A 15,709-nucleotide genomic window follows, 5' to 3' on the forward strand; every position below is an offset into this window, starting at 1 on the left:
TAGGGATACAGTAAACCTGGAGTGAAGCATCGGAATCCATCACTAGTGTCACAGGAATGGTTCAAAACATAGACAGTAAGAAGAGTCAGTCTTGTTGTACTTAAGTCGACATTGTGCCTTTTCTATTTAATTCCGATGCAATTTCTGTGTTTCATCATCAATAACAAGGTCCAAAGGGATACAGTAAACCTGCAGTGAAGCATCGTAATCTATAACTAGTGTCACACTAATGGTTCAAAACAAAGTCACTAAGAAGAGTCAGTCTTCTTGTCCTTAAGTTGGCATTGTGCCTTTTGTATTTAATTCCGATGCAATTTCTGTGTTTCATCGTCAATAAGAACGTCCAAGGGATACAGTAAACCTGGAGTGAAGCATCGGAATCCATCACTAGTATCACAGGAATGGTTCAAAACATAGACAGTAGGAAGTGTCAGTCTTCTTGTACGTAAGTCGGCATTGTGCTTTTGTGTTTAATTCCGATGCAATTTCTGTGTTTCATCGTCAATAAGAAGGTCCAAGGTATACAGCAAACCTGAAGTGAAGCATCGGAATCTATAACTAGTGTCACAGGAATGGTTCAAAACATAGACAGTAAGAAGAGTCAGTCTTCGTGTACTTAAGTCGGCATTTTGTCTTTTGTAGGAAATGTCGGTCTTCATGAACTTAAGTCGACATTGTGCCTTTTCTATTTATTTCCGATGCAATTTCTGTGTTTCATCGTCAATAAGAAGGTCAGAGGGATACAATAAACCTGAAGTGAAGCATCGGAATCTATAACTAGTGTCACAGGAATGGTTCAAAACATAGACAGTAAGAGGAGTCAGTCTTCGTGTACTTAAGTCGGCATTTTGCCTTTTGTATTTAAATCCGATGCAATTTCTGTGTTTCATCGTCAATACGAACGTCCAAGGGATACAGTAAACCTGAAGTGAAGCATCGGAATCTATAACTAGTGTCACGGGAATGGATCAAAACATAGTCAGTAAGAAGAGTCAGTCTTCTTATCCTTAAGTTGGCATTGTGCCTTTTGTATTTAATTCCGATGCAATTTCGGTGTTTCATCGTCAATTAGAAGGTCCAAGGTATACAGTAAACCTGACGTAAAGCATCGAAATCTATAACTAGTCTCACAGGATTGGTTCAAACTATAATCAGTCAGAAGAGTCAGTCTTTTTGTACTTAAGCCGGCATTGTGCCTTTTCTATTTAATTCCGATGCAATTTCTGTGTTTCATCGTCAATAAGAAGCTCCAAGGGATACAGTAAACCTGGAGTGAAGCATCGGAATCTATCACTAGAGTCACAGGAATGGTTCAAAACATAGACAGTAAGAAGAGTCAGTCCTCTTGTACTTATGTCGACATTGTGCGTTTCCTATTTATTTCCGATGCAATTTCTGTGTTTCATCGTCAATAAGAAGGTCAGAGGGATACAATAAACCTGAAGTGAAGCATCGGAATCTATAACTAGTGTCACAGGAATGGTTCAAAACATAGACAGTAAGAAGAGTCAGTCTTCGTGTACTTAAGTCGGCATTGTGCCTTAGTATTTAATTCCGATGCAATTTCTGTGTTTCATCGTAATTACGAGGGTCCAAGGGATACAGTAAACCTGAAGTGAATCATCGGAATCTATAACTAGTGTCACAGGAATGGTTCAAATCATAGTCAGTAAGAAGAGTCAGTCTTCTTGTCCTTAAGTTGGCATTGTGCCTTTTGTATTTAATTCCGATGCAATTTATGTGTTTCTTCGTCAATATGAAGTTCAGAGGGATACAGTAAACCGGAAGTGAAGCATCGGAATCCACAACTAGTGTCACAGGAATGGTTCAAAACATATGTAGTAGGAAGAGTCAGTCTTCTTGTACTTAAGTCGGCATTGTGCTCTTTGTATTTAATTCCGATGCAATTTCTGTGTTTCATCGTCACTAAGAAGGTCAGAGGGATACAGTAAACCTGAAGTGAAGCATCGGAATCTATAACTAGTGTCACAGGAATGGTTCAAAACATAGTCAGTACGAAGTGTCAGTCTTCTTGTACTTAAGTCGGCATTGTGCCTTTTGTATTTAATGCCCATGAGGTTTCTATCTTTCATCGTCAATAAGAAGGTCCAAGGTATACAGAAAACCTGAAATGAAGCATCGGAATCTGTAACTAGTGACACAGGAATGGTTCAAAGCATAGTCAGTAAGAAGAGTCAGTCTTCTTGTACTTAAGTCGGCATTGTGCCTTTTCTATTTAATTCCGATGCAATTTCTGTGTTTCATCGTCAATAAGAAGGTCCAAGGGATACAGTAAACCTGACGAAAAGCATCGGAATCCATCACTAGTGTCACAGGAATGGTTCAAATCATAGACAGTAAGAAGAGTCAGTCTTGTTGTACTTAAGTCGACATTGTGCCTTTTCTATTTCATTCCGATGCAATTTCTGTGTTTCATCATCAATAACAAGGTCCAAGGGATACAGTAAACCTGGAGTGAAGCATCGGAATCTATAACTAGTGTCACACTAATGGTTCAAAACAAAGTCAATAAGAAGAGTCAGTCTTCTTGTCCTTAAGTCGGCATTGTGCCTTTTGTATTTAATTCCGATGCAATTTCTGTGTTTCATCGTCAATAAGAACGTCCAAGGGATACAGTAAACCTGGAGTGTAGCATCGGAATCTATAACTAGTGTCACAGGATTGGTTCAAAATATAGACAGTAAGAAGAGTCTGTCTTCGTGTACTTAAGTCGTCATTTTGCCTTTTGTATATAATTCCGATGCAATTTCTGTGTTTCGTCGTCAATAAGAAGGTCCAAGGGATACAGTTAACCTGAAGTGAAGCATCGGAATCTATAACTAGTGTCACAGTAATGGTTGAAACATAGACAGTTAGAAGAGTCAGTCTCCTTGAACTTAACTCGGCATTGTGACTTTTGTATTTAAATCCGATGCAATTTCTGTGATTCATCGTCAATAAGACGGTCAGAGGGATACAGTAAACCTGGAGTGAAGCATCGGAATCTATAACTAGAGTCACAGTAATGGTTCAAAACATACACAGTAAGAAGAGTCAGTCTTCTTGTACTTAAGTCGGCATTGTGCCTTTTGTATTTATTTCCGATGCAATTTCTGTGTTTAATCGTCAATAAGAAGGTCCAAGGGAAACAGTAAACCTGATGTGAAGCATCGGAAGCTATAACTAGTGTCACAGGAATGGTTCAAAACATAGACAGTACGAAGAGTCAGTCTTCTTGTACGTAAGTCGGCATTGTGCCTTTTGTATTTAATTCCGATGCAATTACTGTGTTTCACCGTCAATAAGAAGGTCAGAGGGATACAGTAAACCTGAAGTGAAGCATCGGAACCTATAACAAGTGTCACACTAATGGTTCAAACATATACAGAAAGAAGAGTCAGTCCTCTTGTACTTAAGTCGGCATTGTGATTTTTATATTTAATTCCGATGCAATTTCTGTGTTTCATCGTCAATAAGAAGGTCCAAGGGATACAGTAATCCTGAAGTGAAGCATCGGAATATATAACTAGTGTCACTGGAATGGTTCAAAATATAGACAGTTAGAAGAGTCAGTCTTCTTGTACTTAAGTCGGCATTGTGCCTTTTGCATTTAATTCCGATGCAATTTCTGTGATTCATCGTCAATAAGAAGGTCCAAGGGATACAGTAAACCTGAAGTGAAGCATCAGACTCTATAACTAGTGTCACAGAAATGGTTCAAAACATAGACAGTACGAAGAGTCAGTCATCTCATACTTAAGTCGGCATTGTGCCTTTTGTATTTAATTCCGATTCAATTTCTGTGTTTCATCGTCAATAAGAAGGTCCAAGGGAAACAGTAAACCTGAAGTGAAGCATCGGAATCTATAACTAGTGTCACAGGAATGGTCCCACACATAGACAGTACGAAGAGTCAGTCTTCTTGTACTTAAGTCGGCATTGTGGCTTTTGTATTTAATTCCGATGCAATTTCTGTGTTTCATCGTCAATAAGAAGGTCAAAGGGATACAGTAAACCTGAAGTGAAGCATCGGAATGTATAACTAGTGTCACAGGAATGGTTCAAACGTAATCAGTAAAAAGAGTCAGTCTTCTTGTCCTTAAGTCGGCATTGTGCCTTTTGTATTTAATTCCGATGCAATTTCTGAGTTTCATCGGCAATAAGGTCGAAGGGATACAGTAAACCTGAAGTGAAGCATCGGAATCTATAACTAGTGTCACAGGAATGGTTCTAAACATAGACAGTAGGAAGAGTCAGTCTTCATGTACTTAAGTCGGCATTTTGCTTTTGTATTTAATTCCGATGCAATTTCTGTGTTTCATTGTCAATAAGAAGGTCCAAGGGATACAGTAAACCTGAAGTGAAGCATCGGAATCCACAACTAGAGTCACAGGAACGGTTCAAAATATAGAAAGTAGGAAGACGCAGTCTTCTTGTACTTCAGTCGGCATTGTGCCTTTTGTATTTAATTCCGATGCAATTTTTGTGTTTCATCGTCAATAAGAAGGTCCAAGGTATACAGTAAACCTGACGTAAAGCATCGGAATCTATAACTAGTGTCACAGGAATGATTCAAACTATAGTCAGTAAGAAGATTCAGTCTTCTTGTACATAAGTCGGCATTGTGCCTTTTGTATTTAATTCCGATGCAATTTCTGTGTTTCATTGTCAATAAGAAGGTCCAAGGGATACAGTAAACCTGAAGTGAAGCATCGGAATCTATAACTAGTGTCACAGGAATGGTTCAAAACATAGACAGTAGGAAGAGTCAATCTTCTTGTACTTAAGTCGGCATTGTGCCTTTTGTATTTAATTCCGATGCAATTTCTGTGTTTCATCGTCAATAAGAAGGTCAGAGGGATACAGTAAACCTGAAGTGAAGCATCGGAATCCAAAACTAGTGTCACAGGAATGGTTCAAAACATAGTCAGTACGAAGTGTCAGTCTTCTTTTACTTAAGTCGGCATTGTGCCTTTTGTATTTAATGCCCATGCAGTTTCTATGTTTCATCGTCAATAAGAAGGTCCAAGGTATACAGAAAACCTGAAGTGAAGCATCGGAATCTATAACTAGTGTCACAGGAATGGTTCAAAGCATAGTCAGTAAGAAGAGTCAGTCTTCTTGTACTTAAGTCGGCATTAAGCCTTTTCTATTTAATTCCGATGCAATTTCTGTGTTTCATCGTCAATAAGAAGGTCCAAGGGATACAGTAAACCTGGAGTGAAGCATCGGAATCCATCACTAGTGTCACAGGAATGGTTCAAAACATAGACAGTAAGAAGAGTCAGTCTTCTTGTACTTAAGTCGACATTTTGCCTTTTCTATTTAATTCCGATGCAATTTCTGTGTTTCATCATCAATAACAAGGTCCAAGGGATACAGTAAACCTGGAGTGAAGCATCGGAATCTATAACTAGTGTCACACTAATGGTTCAAAACAAAGTCACTAAGAAGAGTCTGTCTTCTTGTCCTTAAGCCGGCATTGTGTCTTTTGTATTTAATTCCGATGCAATTTCTGTGTTTCATCGTCAATAAGAAGGTCCAAGGGATACAGTAAACCTGGAGTGTAGCATCGGAATCTATAACTAGTGTCACAGGAATTGTTCAAAACATAGACAGTAAGAAGAGTCAGTCTTCGTTTTCTTAAGTCGTCATTTTGCCTTTTGTATTTAATTCCGATGCAATTTCTGTGTTTCATCGTCAATAAGAATGTCCAAGGGATACAGTAAACCTAAAGTGAAGCATCGGAATCTATAACTAGTGTCACAGGAATGGTTGAAAACATAGTCAGTACGAAGTGTCAGTCTTCCTGTACTTAAGTCTGCATTCTGCCTTTCGTATTTAATTCCGATGCAATTTCTGTGTTTCACCGTCAATAAAAAGGTCAGAGGGATATAGTAAACCTGAAGTGAAGCATCGGAATCAATAACTAGTGTCACAGTAATGGTTCAAACATAGACAGTGAGGAGAGTCAGTCTCCTTGTACTTAACTCGGCATTGTGGCTTTTGTATTTAAATCCGATGCATTTTCTGTGTTTCATCGTGAATTTGACGGTCAGAGGGATACAGTAAACCTGGAGTGAAGCATCGGACTCTATAACTAGAGTCACAGTAATGGTTCAAACATAGACAGTAAGAAGAGTCAGTCTTCATGTACTTAAGTCGGCATTGTGCCTTTTGTATTTAATTCCGATGCAATTTCTGTGTTTAATCGTCAATAAGACGGTCCAAGGGAAACAGTAAACCTGATGTGAAGCATCGGAATCTATAACTAGTGTCACAGGAATGGTTCAAATCATAGACAGTACGAAGAGTCAGTTTTCTGTTACTTAAGTCGCCATTGTGGCTTTTGTATTTAATTCCGTTGCTATTTCTGAGTTTCATCGTCAATAAGAAGGTCCAAGGGATACAGTAAACCTGAAGTGAAACATCGGACTCTATAACTAGTGTCACAGAAATGGTTCAAAACATAGACAGTACGAAGAGGAAGTCATCTCATACTTAAGTCGGCATTGTGCCTTTTGTATTAAATTCCGATTCAATTTCTGTGTTTCATCGTCAATAAGAAGGTCCAAGGGAAACAGGAAACCTGAAGTGAAGCTTCGGAATCTATAACTAGTGTCACAGGAATGGTCCCACACATAGACAGTACGAAGAGTCAGTCTTCTTGTACATAAGTCGGCATTGTGGCTTTTGTATTTAATTCCGATGCAATTTCTGTGATTCATCGTCAATAAGAAGGTCAAAGGGATACAGTAAACCTCAAGTGAAGCATCGGAATGTATAACTAGTGTCACAGGAATGATTCAAACATAATCAGTAAAAAGAGTCAGTCTTCTTGTCCTTAAGTCGGCATTGTGCCTTTTGTATTTAATTCCGATGCAATTTCTGTGTTTCATCGGCAATAAGGTCAGAGGGATACAGTAAACCTGAAGTGAAGCATCGGAATCCAAAACTAGTGTCACAGGAATGGTTCAAAACATAGACAGTAAGAAGAGTCAGTTTTCTTGTACGTAAGTCGGCATTGTGCCTTTTGTATTTAATTCCGATGCAATTTCTGTGTGTCATCGTCAATAAGAAGGTCCAAGGGATACAGTAAACCTGAAGTGAAGCATCGGACTCTATAACTAGTGTCACAGAAATGGTTCAAAACATAGGCAGTACGAAGAGTCAGTCATATCATACTTAAGTCGGCATTGTGCCTTTTGTATTTAATTCCGAATCAATTTCTGTGTTTCATCGTCAATAAGAAGGTCCAAGGGAAACAGTAAACCTGAAGTGAAGCATCGGAATCTATAACTAGTGTCACAGGAATGGTCCCACACATAGACAGTACGAAGAGTCAGTCTTCTTGTACTTAAGTCCGCATTGTGGCTTTTGTATTTAATTCCGATGCAATTTCTGTGTTTCATCGTCAATAAGAAGGTCAAAGGGATACAGTAAACCTCAAGTGAAGCATCGGAATGTATAATTAGTGTCACAGGAATGATTCAAACATAATCAGTAAAAAGAATCAGTCTTCTTGTCCTTAAGTCGGCATTGTGCCTTTTGTATTTAATTCCGATGCAATTTCTGTGTTTCATCGGCAATAAGGTCGGAGGGATACAGTAAATCTGAATTGTAGCATCGGAATCGATAACTAGTGTCACAGTAATGGTTCAAACATAGACAGTAAGAAGAGTCAGTCTCCTTGTACTTAACTCGGCATTGTGACTTTTGTATTTAAATCCGATGCAATTTCTGTGTTTCATCGTCAATTAGACGGTCAGAGGGATACAGTAAACCTGGAGTGAAGCATCGGAATCTATAACTAGAGTCACAGTAATGGTACAAAGCATAGACAGTAAGAAGAGTCAGTCTTCATGTACTTAAGTCGGCATTGTGCCTTTTGTATTTAATTCCGATGCAATTTCTGTGTTTCATCGTCAATAAGAAGGTCCAAGGGATACAGTAATCCTGAAGTGAAGCATCGGAATAAATTACTAGTGTCACTGGAATGGTTCAAAATATAGACAGTTAGAAGAGTCAGTCTTCTTGTACTTAAGTCGGCATTGTGCCTTTTGCATTTAATTCCGATGCAATTTCTGTGATTCATCGTCAATAAGAAGGTCCAAGGGATACAGTAAACCTGAAGTGAAGCATCGGACTCTATAACTAGTGTCACAGAAATGGTTCAAAACATAGACAGTACGAAGAGTCAGTCTCCTTGTACTTAAGTCGGCATTGTGCCTTTTGTATTTAATTCCGATTCAAATTCTGTGTTTCATCGTCAATAAGAAGGTCCAAGGGAATCAGTAAACCTGAAGGGAAGCATCGGAATCTATAACTAGTGTCACAGGAATGGTCCCACACATAGACAGTACGAAGAGTCAGTCTTCTTGTACTTAAGTCGGCATTGTGGCTTTTGTATTTAATTCCGATGCAATTTCTGTGTTTCATCGTCAATAAGAAGGTCAAAGGAATACAGTAAACCTGAAGTGAAGCATCGGAATGTATAACTAGTGTCACAGGAATGGTTCAAACGTAATCAGTAAAAAGAGTCAGTCTTCTTGTCCTTAAGTCGGCATTGAGCCTTTTGTATTTAATTCCGATGCAATTTCTGAGTTTCATCGGCAATAAGGTCGAAGGGATACAGTAAACCTGAAGTGAAGCATCGGAATCTATAACTAGTGTCACAGGAATGGTTCTAAACATAGACAGTAGGAAGAGTCAGTCTTCGTGTACTTAAGTCGGCATTTTGCCTTTTGTATTTAATTCCGATGCAATTTCTGTGTTTCATCGTCAATAAGAAGGTCAAGGGAATCAGTAAACCTGAAGCGAAGCATCGGAATCTATAACTACTGTCACAGGAATGGTCCCACACATAGACAGTACGAAGATTCAGTCTTCTTGTACTTAAGTCGGCATTGTGCCTCTTGTATTTAATTCCGATGCAATTTCTGTGTTTCATCGTCAATAAGAATGTCCAAGGGATACAGTAAACCTGAAGTGAAGCATCGGAATCTATAACTAGTGTCACAGGAATGGTTCAAAACATAGACAGTAGGAAGAGTCAATCTTCTTGTACTTAAGTCGGCATTGTGCCTTTTGTATTTAATTCCGATGCAATTTCTGTGTTTCATCGTCAATAAGAAGGTCAGAGGGATACAGTAAACCTGAAGTGAAGCATCGGAATCCAAAACTAGTGTCACAGGAATGGTTCAAAACATAGTCAGTACGAAGGGTCAGTCTTCTTTTACTTAAGTCGGCATTGTGCCTTTTGTATTTAATGCCCATGCAGTTTCTAAGTTTCATCGTCAATAAGAAGGTCCAAGGTATACGGAAAACCTGAAGTGAAGCATCGGAATCTATAACTAGTGTCACAGGAATGGTTCAAAGCATAGTCAGTAAGAAGAGTCAGTCTTCTTGTACTTAAGTCGGCATTAAGCCTTTTCTATTTAATTCCGATGCAATTTCTGTGTTTCATCGTCAATAAGAAGGTCCAAGGGATACAGTTAACCTGGAGTGAAACATCGGAATCCATCACTAGTGTCACAGGAATGGTTCAAAACATAGACAGTAAGAAGAGTCAGTCTTCTTGTACTTAAGTCGACATTGTGCCTTTTCTATTTAATTCCGATGCAATTTCTGTGTTTCATCATCAATAACAAGGTCCAAGGGATACAGTAAACCTGGAGTGAAGCATCGGAATCTATAACTAGTGTCACACTAATGGTTCAAAACAAAGTCACTAAGAAGAGTCAGTCTTCTTGTCCTTAAGCTGGCATTGTGTCTTTTGTATTTAATTCCGATGCAATTTCTGTGTTTCATCGTCAATAAGAAGGTCCAAGGGATACAGTAAACCTGGAGTGTAGCATCGGAATCTATAACTAGTGTCACAGGAATGGTTCAAAACATAGACAGTAAGAAGAGTCAGTCTTCGTGTTCTTAAATCGTCATTTTGCCTTTTGTATTTAATTCCGATGCAATTTCATTGTTTCATCGTCAATAAGAAGGTCCAAGGGATACAGTAAACCTGAAGTGAAGCATCGGAATCTATAACTAGTGTCACAGGAATGGTTCAAAACATAGTCAGTAAGAAGAGTCAGTCTTCTTGTACTTAAGTCGGCATTGTGCCTTTTGTATTTAATTCCGATGCACTTTCTGTGTTTCATCGTCAATAAGAATGTCCAAGGGATACAGTAAACCTAAAGTGAAGCATCGGAATCTATAACTAGTGTCACAGGAATGGTTCAAAACATAGTCAGTACGAAGTGTCAGTCTTCTTGTACTTAAATCTGCATTCTGCCTTTCGTATTTAATTCCGATGCAATTTCTGTGTTTCACCGTCAATAAAAAGGTCAGAGGGATATAGTAAACCTGAAGTGAAGCATCGGAATCTATAACTAGTGTCACAGTAATGGTTCAAACATAGACAGTGAGGAGAGTCAGTCTCCTTGTACTTAACTCGGCATTGTGACTTTTGTATTTAAATCCGATGCATTTTCTGTGTTTCATCGTCAATTAGACGGTCAGAGGGATACAGTAAACCTGGAGTGAAGCATCGGAATCTATAACTAGAGTCACAATGGTTCAAACATAGACAGTAAGAAGAGTCAGTCTTCATGTACTTAAGTCGGCATTGTGCCTTTTGTATTTAATTCCGATGCAATTTCTGTGTTTAATCGTCAATAAGAAGGTCCAAGGGAAACAGTAAACCTGATGTGAAGCATCGGAATCTATAACTAGTGTCACAGGAATGGTTCAAATCATAGACAGTACGAAGAGTCAGTTTTCTGTTACTTAAGTCGCCATTGTGGCTTTTGTATTTGATTCCGTTGCTATTTCTGTGTTTCATCGTCAATAAGAAGGTCCAAGGGATACAGTAAACCTGAAGTGAAACATCGGACTCTATAACTAGTGTCACAGAAATGGTTCAAAACATAGACAGTACGAAGAGGAAGTCATCTCTTTCTTAAGTCGGCATTGTGCCTTTTGTATTTAATTCCGATTCAATTTCTGTGTTTCATCGTCAATAAGAAGGTCCAAGGGAAACAGTAAACCTGAAGTGAAGCATCGGAATCTATAACTAGTGTCACAGGAATGGTCCCACACATAGACAGTACGAAGAGTCAGTCTTCTTGTACTTAAGTCGGCATTTTGGCTTTTGTATTTAATTCCGATGCTATTTCTGTGTTTCATCGTCAATAAGAAGGTCAAAGGGATACAGTAAACCTCAAGTGAAGCATCGGAATGTATAACTAGTGTCACAGGAATATTCAAACATAATCAGTAAAAAGAGTCAGTCTTCTTGTCCTTAAGTCGGCATTGTGCCTTTTGTATTTAATTCCGATGCAATTTCTGTGTTTCATCGGCAATAAGGTCAGAGGGATACAGTAAACCTGAAGTGAAGCATCGGAATCCAAAACTAGTGTCACAGGAATGGTTCAAAACATAGACAGTAAGAAGAGTCAGTTTTCTTGTACTTAAGTCGGCATTGTGCCTTTTGTATTTAATTCCGATGCAATTTCTGTGTGTCATCGTCAATAAGATGGTCCAAGGGATACAGTAAACCTGAAGTGAAGCATCGGACTCTATAACTAGTGTCACAGAAATGGTTCAAAACATAGGCAGTACGAAGAGTCAGTCAAATCATACTTAAGTCGGCATTGTGCCTTTTGTATTTAATTCCGATTCAATTTCTGTGTTTCCTCGTCAATAAGAAGGTCCAAGGGAAACAGTAAATCTGAATTGAAGCATCGGAATCGATAACTAGTGTCACAGTAATGGTTCAAACATAGACAGTAAGAAGAGTCAGTCTCCTTGTACTTAACTCGGCATTGTGACTTTTGTATTTAAATGCGATGCAATTTCTGTGTTTCATCGTCAATTAGACGGTCAGAGGGATACAGTAAACCTGGAGTGAAGCATCGGAATCAATAACTAGAGTCACAGTAATGGTTCAAAGCATAGACAGTAAGAAGAGTCAGTCTTCATGTACTTAAGTCGGCATTGTGCCTTTTGTATTTAATTCTGATGCAATTTCTGTGTTTAATCGTCAATAAGAAGGTCCAAGGGAAACAGTAAACCTGATGTGAAGCATCGGAATCTATAACTAGTGTCACAGGAATGGTTCAAAACACAGACAGTACGAAGAGTCAGTTTTCTGGTACTTAAGTCGCCATTGTGGCTTTTGTATTTAATTCCGATGCTATTTCTGTGTTTCATCGTCAATAAGAGGGTCAATGGGATACAGTAAAGCTGAAGAGAAGCATCGGAATGTATAACTAGTGTCACAGGAATGGTTCAAAACATAGTCAGTAAGAAGAGTCAGTCTTCTTGTCCTTAAGTCGGCATTGTGCCTTTTGTATTTAATTCCGATGCAATTTCTGTGTTTCATCGGCAATAAGGTCAGAGGGATACAGTAAACCTGAAGTGAAGCATCGCAATCCAAAACTAGTGTCACAGGAATGGTTCAAAACATAGACAGTAAGAAGAGTCAGTTTTCTTGTACGTAAGTCGGCATTGTGCCTTTTGTATTTAATTCCGATGCAATTTCTGTGTCTCATCGTCAATAAGAAGGTCCAAAGTATACAGTAAACCTGAAGTGAAGCATCGGAATCTATAACTAGTGTCACAGGAATGGTTCATAACATAGTCAGCAAGAAGAGTCAGTCGTCTTGTACTTAAGACGGCATTGTGCATTTTCTATTTAATTCCGATGCAATATCTGTGTTTCATCGTCAATAAGAAGTTCCAAGGGATACAGTAAACCTGAAGTGAAGCATTGGAATCTACAACTAGTGTCACAGGATTGTTTCAAACATAGACAGTAAGAAGAGTCAGTCTTCTTGTACTTAATTCGGCATTGTGCCTTTTCTATTTTATTCCGATGCAATTACTGTGTTTCATCATCAATAAGACGGTCAGAGGGATACAGTAAACCTGAAGTGAAGCATCGGAATCTATAACTAGTGTCACAGGAATGAATCAAAACATAGTCAGTAAGAAGAAACCATCTTCTTGTACTTAAGTCGGCGTTGTGCCTTTCGTATTTAATTCCGATGCAATTTCTGTGTTTCACCGTCAATAAAAAAGTCAGAGGGATACAGTAAACCTGAAGTGAAACATCGGAATTTATAACTAGTGTCACAGGAATGGTTCAAACATATACAGTAAGAAGAGTCAGTCTTCTTGTACTTAAGTCGGCATTGTGCCTTTTGTATTTCATTCCGATGCAATTTCTGTGTTTCATCGTCAATAAGAGGTTCAGAGGGTTACAGTAAAAATGAAGTGAAGCATCGGAACCTATAACTAGTGTCACAGGAATGGTTCAAAACATAGTCAGTAAGAAGATTCAGTCTTCTTGTCCTTAAGTCGGCTTTGAGCCTTTTGTATTTTATTCCGATGCAATTTCTGTGTTTCATCGTCAATAAGTAGGTCCAAGGGATACAGTAAACCTGGAGTGAAGCACCGGAATCTATAACTAGAGTCACAGTAATGGTTCAAAATATAGACAGTAAGAAGGGTCGGTCTTCTTGTACTTAAGTCGGCATTGTGCCTTTTGTATTTAATTCCGATGCAATTTCTGTGATTCATCGTCAATAAGAAGGTCCAAGGGAAACAGTAAATCTGATGTGAAGCATCGGAATCTATAACTAGTGTCACAGGAATGGTTCAAATCATAGACAGTACGAAGAGTCAGTTCTCTGTTACTTAAGTCGCCATTGTGGCTTTTGTATTTAATTCCGATGCTATTTCTGTGTTTCATCGTCAATAAGAAGGTCCAAGGGATACAGTAAACCTGAAGTGAAGCATCGGACTCTATAACTAGTGTCACAGAAATGGTTCAAAACATAGACAGTACGAAGAATCAGTCATCTCATTCTTAAGTCGGTATTGTGCCTTTTGTATTTAATTCCGATTCAATTTCTGTGTTTCATCGTCAATACGAAGGTCCAAGGGAAACAGTAAACCTGAAGTGAAGCATCGGAATGTATAACTAGTGTCACAGGAATGGTCCCACACGTAGACAGTACGAAGAGTCAGTCTTCTTGTACTTAAGTCGGCATTGTGGCTTTTGTATTTAATTCCGATGCAATTTCTGTGTTTCATCGTCAATAAGAAGGTCAAAGGGATACAGTAAACCTCAAGTGAAGCATCGGAATGTATAACTAGTGTCACAGGAATGGTTCAAACATAATCAGTAAAAAGAGTCAGTCTTCTTGTCCTTAAGTCGGCATTGTGCCGTTTGTATTTAATTCCGATGCAATTTCTGTGTTTCATCGGCAATAAGGTCAGAGGGATACAGTAAACCTGAAGTGAAGCATCGGAATCCAAAACTAGTGTCACAAGAATGGTTCAAAACATAGACAGTAAGAAGAGTCAGTTTTCTTGTACGTAAGTCGGCATTGTGCCTTTTGTATTAAATTCCGATGCAATTTCTGTGATTCATCGTCAATAAGAAGGTCCAAGGGATACAGTAAACCTGAAGTGAAGCATCGGACTCTATAACTAGGGTCACAGAAATGGTTCAGAACATAGACAGTACGAAGAGTCAGTCATATCATACTTAAGTCGGCATTGTGCCTTTTGTATTTAATTACGATTCAATTTCTGTGTTTCATCCTCAATAAGAAGGTCCAAGGGAAACAGTAAACCTGAAGTGAAGCATCGGAATCTATAACTAGTGTCACAGGAATGGTCTCACACATAGACAGTTCGAAGAGTCAGTCTTCTTGTACTTAAGTCGGCATTGTGGCTTTTGTATTTAATTCCGATGCAATTTCTGTGTTTCATCGTCAATAAGAAGGTCAAAGGGATACAGTAAACCTGAAGTGAAGCATCGGAATGTATAACTAGTGTCACAGGAATGGTTCAAACATAATCAGTAAAAAGAGTCAGTCTTCTTGTCCTTAAGTCGGTATTGTGCCTTTTGTATTTAATTCCGATGCAATTTCTGAGTTTCATCGGCAATAAGGTCGAAGGGATACAGTAAACCTGAAGTGAAGCATCGGAATCTATAACTAGTGTCACAGGAATGGTTCAAAACATAGACAGTAGGAATCGTCAGTCTTCGTGTACTTAAGTCGGCATTTTGCCTTTTGTATTTAATTCCGTTGCAATTTCTGTGTTTCATCGTCAATAAGAAGGTCCAAGGGATACAGTAAACCTGAAGTGAAGCATCGGAATCCACAACTAGAGTAACAGGAACGGTTCAAAACATAGAAAGTAGGAAGAGGCAGTCTTCTTGTACTTCAGTCGGCATTGTGCCTTTTGTATTTAATTCCGATGCAATTTCTGTGTTTCATCGTCAATAAGAAGGTCCAAGGTATACAGTAAACCTGACGTAAAGCATCGGAATCTATAACTGGTGTCACAGGAATGGTTCAAACTATAGTCAGTAAGAAGATTCAGTCTTCTTGTACTTAAGTCGGCATTGTTTCTTTTGTATTTAATTCCGATGCAATTTCTGTGTTTCATCGTCAATAAGAATGTCCAAGGGATACAGTAAACCTGAAGTGAAGCATCGGAATCTATAACTAGTATCACAGGAATGGTACAAAACATAGCCAGTAGGAAGAGTCAGTGTACTTGTACTTAAGTCGACATTTTGTATTTTGTATTTAATTCCGATGCAATTTCTGTGTTTCATCGTCAATAAGAAGGTCCAAGTGATACAGTAAACCTGAAGTGAAGCATCGGAATCTACAACTAGTGTCACAGGATT

Source organism: Schistocerca serialis, chromosome 3, assembly GCF_023864345.2.
Source record: "Schistocerca serialis cubense isolate TAMUIC-IGC-003099 chromosome 3, iqSchSeri2.2, whole genome shotgun sequence".
In the NCBI taxonomy this organism is placed as follows: Eukaryota; Metazoa; Arthropoda; class Insecta; order Orthoptera; family Acrididae; genus Schistocerca; species Schistocerca serialis.